Consider the following 7,376-nt stretch of genomic DNA (forward strand, 5'->3'; position numbering starts at 1 on the left):
GTCTCCATGTGTCAAGACCTGCCAACCAGATACTTGCTCACAAGCTTCTCTCTCAGGTTTGGCTCCAAAGGGGCATCTGGTTGTCCTTTTTTCTGGTCTAGGTGCTACAACTCTTTTCTGGCTGATTCACAGAGGTTTAGTTAACTGGTCTTGCTCTCGCGCCTCACCTAGGACTGCTTAGGGTTAGGGAGATTATCCAATATCATAGTCTGGAAAATAGGCAACAAGGATGAACTTAAATGCGGACAAAAATGAGGAGGCAGCAGAGGCAATACAATAATTTAATTAGGAAAATGCTTACAAGCTTGAATCCAACAGAACATGCAGGAAACAGCAAGCAAGGAGTTAGGCAAACTGGAGCAGAACTCAAACAGACGAACAACAAAAGAACCGGGCCGGTATGAAGAGCCACTGAACAAAGGCGGGGAAAACGACAAAAATGCAGGAAGTAAACCAAGATAAAACACATGAGAAATTAACTCCAGAATACAAGAAGGAAACATAAAACCTGAATGAAAATTATGCAACAAGGAAAAAACAGAAGAGCCAAAACTCAAAATGATCTGGAAAGAGAAAGACACAACACAGTCCAGTCTCAACATATAAAGTGAGACCCGTTGAAATGCTCCCGTATCTCGGATCTTGCACCATTTAATGATTTCTGCAGCCTTTATGTTCTCAGCTTCTATAAAATGTGATTTGGTTCTTACAGGATGAAGACCCTGCATACAACCAGATCAACACAGAACCCTCGTAGAATCAAAATGTACAGCAAATAATGTACAAAGAAAATATCTTTACATATATTTTTCAAAGACATCTGAGACGTGATGAAATAGGTTGAAAAAAAAATGACGACATGGTTGATTGAATGAAAGATAAAACCATATCTTTCCGATTGCATTTCACATTTTTTGATTGATGTCTGAGGAATGCTTTTAATGCTAGATAATGGCTGGCTGTGCAATTTGTGACAAAGGAAAGATTGAACATAGTGGGAGGTCATGAACCCACAACGAGCAGAACGCACAACTGTAAAAGCTCTAATTCATCAGATCATTAGATATGTTCATGCTGCACATGGCCGACAGACAGCTGAGCAAAGGAGTGCACCGCCAAATGGCAGCACCACCGCTAAAAGTCTTATCGTGGACGCCAATGAAAAAAAACATAAGTGTAATATAATAAGCACTGACGTGTTCCAATGGCCACCGTGTCCCTGCTTTTTGTAAAGTCTGTCATTCAATCTGGCCTGGAGACCCTGAAGGCTTTTATCAATCAATGTCTCTGCAGAGGCAATTATAAGGAGAAGCACTTCTGCTGTAAACCCCAATCATCCTCATGCATTGCCTCCCCAGTCTATGTTAGGTGGCACTGGCAAGGCAGCAAAAGGTGGAAATTGAAAAGCACTACACGGTTATGCTTCAAGGACTGGAAGACAGTTTCTTTTTCTTTTCACCCAATCACACAAATAAGCCGAGATGCTAATTGAGACGGCGTGAATCACCGCACTCATGCTCACGGAAGTGTCTGAACCCATATGCTCGTCGCTGCCATGCTCTAACAGGAGGATGGTATAAACACAGATGTTTTCAGTATTTCAAAGCTGTATCCGTGTCTCGCCATCTTTCTCTCCCTCTCTGCCGCTCCCTTTCTCTCTTCGTCAGTGGTGTGATAGAGTGACCTATAGAGATATAAATGATATGAATTCCTATCTATCATTCCTCCTCCTTTCCCTCTCCCCTTCCTCCTCTCATGCGCTGTGGAAATCAAAGACTGCTGAGCCAAGGAAAAAAAAAAAAAGATTCCATCAATCTTCGCTTGTCCCTAACAGTCACGTTTACCTGACAAAGTTGCACAGCACTCTATGAAATGCGGCTCCTTCCTGCCAAAGCCTTGGCTTATGCCCCTGAAATACCGCTTCTTTCTTTATATTAAATTCTATCTAATGGGCTGCCTTGGTGTCCCGGCAGGCGTATAGGTGCATAATGTGAACTTGCAAGATCATGGAATCTGTCTCATGACCTTCATCACATGTCTCCCTCTCTCTATTTTAAGCTTTATTTATTCAGGGAGGGTTTGCTGAGCACGCAGGTTTGCATACAACAATGCCTTGGTTAACATCCATACAGATACACACATTGGGCGGGAGCTGCCCTGCACCGGGACAGTCTTCACTGTTCGACATTGAGCGGCTCCGGTGAGGCAGATGGGGTTTTGCCTTAAAAAAAAAGGGTCCCTCGGCGGTGGCGGTGGAGTTTTAATACCCACGGTACCTGCATGTCTTCGCCATCTGCGTCCTAATGAAACGGAATGGAATTTAAAGTAATTCATTTCAGGTGAATTACCGATTCCGGAAGCTAAAATCGGGTCAAACTTTATTAGCATTTTCATGGCGAGAAATTACAGTTGTGTAAAAAGGTCAGTGTAGGGAAGTTCTACAACTAATCAGATACTTCGAAGTTAAATTGGGAAGAGTATGCACATTTTTCTTCTTTCAGAATTAGTAGTCGCTGTAATCGATCCTGCTCGCCATGCTGGCGTTATTTGGACAGGAGACAAAAATCGACCTTCCTAATTTATTGCAAAAGTACTCTCGAAAGTTTTTTTTTTATTATTAGAGTCCTCAGCACACTTACATCAAAATGGATATCCATGCAAAGTTGCACTCGTTTTTCTCCGCTTTTTACTTTGCTGAGCAGATGCCGAGGCAGGTCAAAACATTGGGGGAGTTTTGCACACAAATATTCTAACTTCTAAAGAAGCTCACTTGTTAAGTCTGGCTCAGGCTGCTCAACACTTGGCCATGGATAGTTGCACACCACGAGGACTGTGGATTTTGTTCTATCCTTTCCGTTGGAATCCCATCAGAAAAGGATTTCACAGCCGGTTCAGAACAACGGGAACAATTGCAGTGACCTATGACTTCTGAAACGCTGTACACGCGAGTATTGTCATACTGTGAGCCTGAACAACATTTGTTATATCTTTTCGTTAAACCGTGAACCGTGAAAAATGTTGTGGATAATCATAGCTCTGAATTGTTTAACAATTTAGGAGGGTGCAGCACATTCTCCTTTCCAAAACAATGGCCCTCTACCAAAAGCACAATGCTGTGATTGTGCATTGGGTGTGAAAGCCCAGTGCTGGAGCAGCCACGCTGAACTACTGCACCTGTCCCGGTGTGCTATTTTCAATCCTTTCAATGGTGGGAGGATGGGATTTTGTTTCGTTGTATTGGAGATTGGAAAGATGTTTTATTGGAAAAAAGCAGCATACAAGGGAAAAGCATATGTAGTGGAATGGGGTGGGGCAAAAAAGATTGCACATGTTAATACATCCCAAACCATTTTGCCAATAAGAGGCACCCTCATATTTATTTTGGGAGGAATTGTGACAACCTCAGAGTAACAAAATCAATGCAAACCATGCTGTTTTCATTGGATTCAACAGCAACCCTTTCAGTAAAAATAAAACAGCATGATAAAATATCATAATCCGAGAATAATGTTTAGATTATTGTAGGTTTTCTAGGTCATGTTGTTATTTTATGTTTACTGGACAGTTTATTTTGTCTATTTAGCAGTTCTGCTTTAAGACCAAATAAAAAATAAAAAAACCTTATCTGCGTTTATTTTTTCTGCTCAGCACATTTCTGCCAGCGCCACTTGTTTAATGGCACCAACGGCTCAAAAAGATAAATCTATTCTCTTCAAAAGTGCTGTCCATTTCTAGATTCCTGGTTTATGTCCCTTTTTTTTAAAGAACCATAAAAAGTTATTTCATAAAAAGATATAAAGCATTGCTTTTGATTAAATTGGAGACGGTTATTCAGCTTTTTTTTCCTCTACTAATTCCTGCATATTTTCAGAGGGTTTTTTTTGTTCTATTAAAGTGCTGTTAAAGTCCTCTCTCAATTATTGTTGCTGTCACTTTTTACCAAATGCTAAGATTGGAAACTAATCTGTAACAACTTTTGTTTGTGAAGCTTTCAGTCTCACCCAATTATAAGAGTGGCTTTACTTCAAGTAGTTCATCATTATATAACAGTCTTGTATGCTCAGTGTACATAAGTAATTCCTCTCTGACATCCTATGATATGGAGATATGGAATTGTCCCCAGCTAGCTGCTGAATGAATTACATGTTAAATATGGACTGAGATTGCTTTGCACAGTCTCCAAAGCTGGAGTATATCTGTCCTCATTATTCTGATATGATATTGCCCTAAGACAGATCAGACAGCAGATGCTAACTACTCCACTAAGCTTGAATAACCCCTAGAATCTTTGCCCAGTCTTATTTTTCATTGCTGCCTTGATAATGTTATTGAAGATATGCTTATGATGGTCTTTCTAAGTATAGCAAGTTCCCCGGGTTTGGCTGAAAGCCTAGAGGATCAACATATCATTGCGGGCCAGAGAAGCGCTGCCCAGAAGCGTGTCCCCGGCGACTGCTTAATGAGAGGACAGAGGACAGAGCACCTGTGAGTCTGCTGCTCTGAGAGATCCAAAAAAAAAATCAAAAAGTAACGCCTGCAGTGAATGTGTTGACAATGGCCGCGGGGCCTCTCTAGACAAGGTCGCGACCCCGCTCTGCCTCCCGGCCAGCCGGCAACGCCGTTTATCCGACACGATAGCCCCGGAGACGCAGTTAGGCTGACTTAACATGAGATGACTCCACGGCTGAAGCAGAGTTCCCGAGGATATACAGGGCTCATCTGAGACAATACTGCCCCCCCCCTCTCTCTCCTCCCTTAGCATCCCATTTATTGTGTTGTTAACACAAAGAGACATATAGCCACCCCTGGAATACATTGTGACAGGTGTGTGATGTTATTGCTCAGTACCAGGGCTGCGCAGAGCTTCATAATTCTGCAACAGTATCCTTCAGGGTGCCGGGTTGGAGAAATACTCCTCCCACTGAAAGGCCGGGAGCTACTCTCGAGTTAACTGCCAGGTGCATATGTGGCGTTTAACCTCGATTTTTATTGTACAGCAGCTCCATGTCAAAAAGAAGAAAAAAACATTCACTGATGATGTCACGAAGGATTGAAAATAGAACATGGGGGCTGGCACATCTGAGAAGAGCTGTGACTGCAAGCAGAGGCACAAGGCCTGAACGTAGCATGGAAACAACAGGGAAAATATTGTTTTAAATAAGTACTTTCAATTGCAGTTCTCCAACTACCCTATAGTTTGAGCTCTACAGGAGCAAAGACTCAAGACAGTTGGTGTTCAGAGAAGCTAAACACGTCCTGAAGCAACATGTGAAAACATTCACCTTACTCGTCATGTGGCGGACGTGTAGCCAGGAGCATTACGCAGTGAAGTAGGAGCTCGCAGGGCTCGGGGGAGGACGGGAGAGGAGGAGGCAAAACTAAAGTTGGCTCTGGCCTTCTGTAACCTCTGCAGGAAATTATAATGCAATAACGGAAGCGCCCTCTTTTTCCAAATGGGAATATAAACAAATGATGGATAGCAATAATCGGAGCAGTCAGCGGAGCACATCGAAAAGCCCCGCCGCCAGCATGGCCACGTTGAAACGTTCAGGGAGAAAATAAATGGGGGACAGGGCCTGAATTAACAATAAAAAAATTTCATAAATAACTCCACTTCCATATATAACTAGAATAAGAGTGAGGGTGACTGGTACAGAGTAGAAAAAATACGCAGCAGTTTGGAACTCATTGAAAGGAACCATCGCAGACACATCTGCTCTGTTTTTGCTGTCTCTAGGAGTGTGTGTGTGTGTGTGTGTGTGTGTGTGTGTGTGTGTGTGGAGGGGGGAGGGTCATTGCACAGAAATGTATCCAAATTGTGTTTGCGTTTATGTAAAAACTACATTGTTTTGTGCCAGTTTGTCAAGCTGATAATGAGATAATATCCAAAATAAGTACACGAAACACGAGTATGACTGCGTTTGTTAGTTCTCATTGTACTCTCACAGAAACAGAACTACAGCCAGATATGAGGACAACAAAGCCGAACAAGAGTCGACAAACACTTGACTATTATGCTCATGCCAGTGGGTGAAAGGAGTCAAATGCACGTGGAGGTGGTCATGGTTGGCCTTCAGCCGCAGGCGATGCAGAGGTGCGGAGAAAGCTCACAGGAGCAGAGCAGTGAGTTGATTGGCACAGCTGATGCGCCCTCGTCCTTTAATCCTACAACATTTTTCAAACGCGTGTTGTGTCTAGATCTTGTTGGGCAGAAAAGCCGAATCATCCGCAAGAGTAATACAGTACAGCAGTGCAATGTTGTGAAGGTGCTGGAGTAAATATAGAATGACGAGTGGAACAGGTGGGTTATTAGACATGAATTAGCTGGATATGTACACGTGATATCACACAATACAGTCAGGGATTCAAGCAATTTAATTGACACAGCAACAAAAACATTTATCAGTGCTGATATTACGGCCGACATATTATTGTTAAGAATGTAACATGAGGAAAAACATTGTGTTAACATCGTGACGCTTGTTGCTCAAACACAGTCAAAGTTGATGGACAGACGAGTCCACCTCCTCCTCTCATCTCAAAAGATATATATATATTTTAATGATAAATTAAAGGTTTTATTTTATAACTTAATTGTTTTTCACAACAAAAAAAACCCACCATGTAATGTTTCCCTATTAGCTTATTGTCTCATCACATAAGCTCCTGTCTTGTCTGTTCATCAGCTCAGGCCAGCAGCACGGCTTGCCTGATAGCTGGTAACGTATCGCTCATCCAATCGGACTTCACCTTTTGTTTCTCTATGCAAGAGTAGTGCATTAAACAACATGCTAATGGCCAGCTAGCTAGCGTTAATATCTGCTATCATTATGGACCTTGTGATTCGTCGCGTGACCATTAACATGCGCTGTGATTGGTCAGTGTGTCAGTACAGACTCAACTGAACTCTGACAAACTTGTGGCATTGTGTTGATGTCGTACGGTTTTTACTGGTTAGGTGCGCCGCGATCAGCTGTTAAACTAAACAGCTCGCGTAGGTACTGATTCCACCGCCCGTCACTGCAACAACTGTCTCAGGCCCCGTTTACACGAGGGGAAAACGCATATATATTCATGTGGTTTGGTCTTTCATTTACCGGAAAATAGAGATTTTATCACGGAAAACGATCATTTCTAAAAACTCCGGCCAAAGCGGAGATCTATGAAAACGCTGTTTGCGTGTGCACTCGGTCAAACAGTTTTAGGTCCTCAAACGTCACCGTACGCGACTAAAAATGCATCACGTCACATATGAGCGTCCTCTGTTTACAGTTTGCTTACTGATCACGGCGCTCGGTGGCGTATTTGTGCGGGTTAATGTAAACAGAAACTTTTTGGAAAACGATCATGTGTGTACAACGTTATTTTGAAAACGG

The sequence above is a fragment of the Clinocottus analis genome, unplaced genomic scaffold (assembly GCF_023055335.1).
Source record: "Clinocottus analis isolate CAN_PGR_092001 unplaced genomic scaffold, fCliAna1.0.p SCAF_13, whole genome shotgun sequence".
Classification (NCBI taxonomy): domain Eukaryota; kingdom Metazoa; phylum Chordata; class Actinopteri; order Perciformes; family Cottidae; genus Clinocottus; species Clinocottus analis.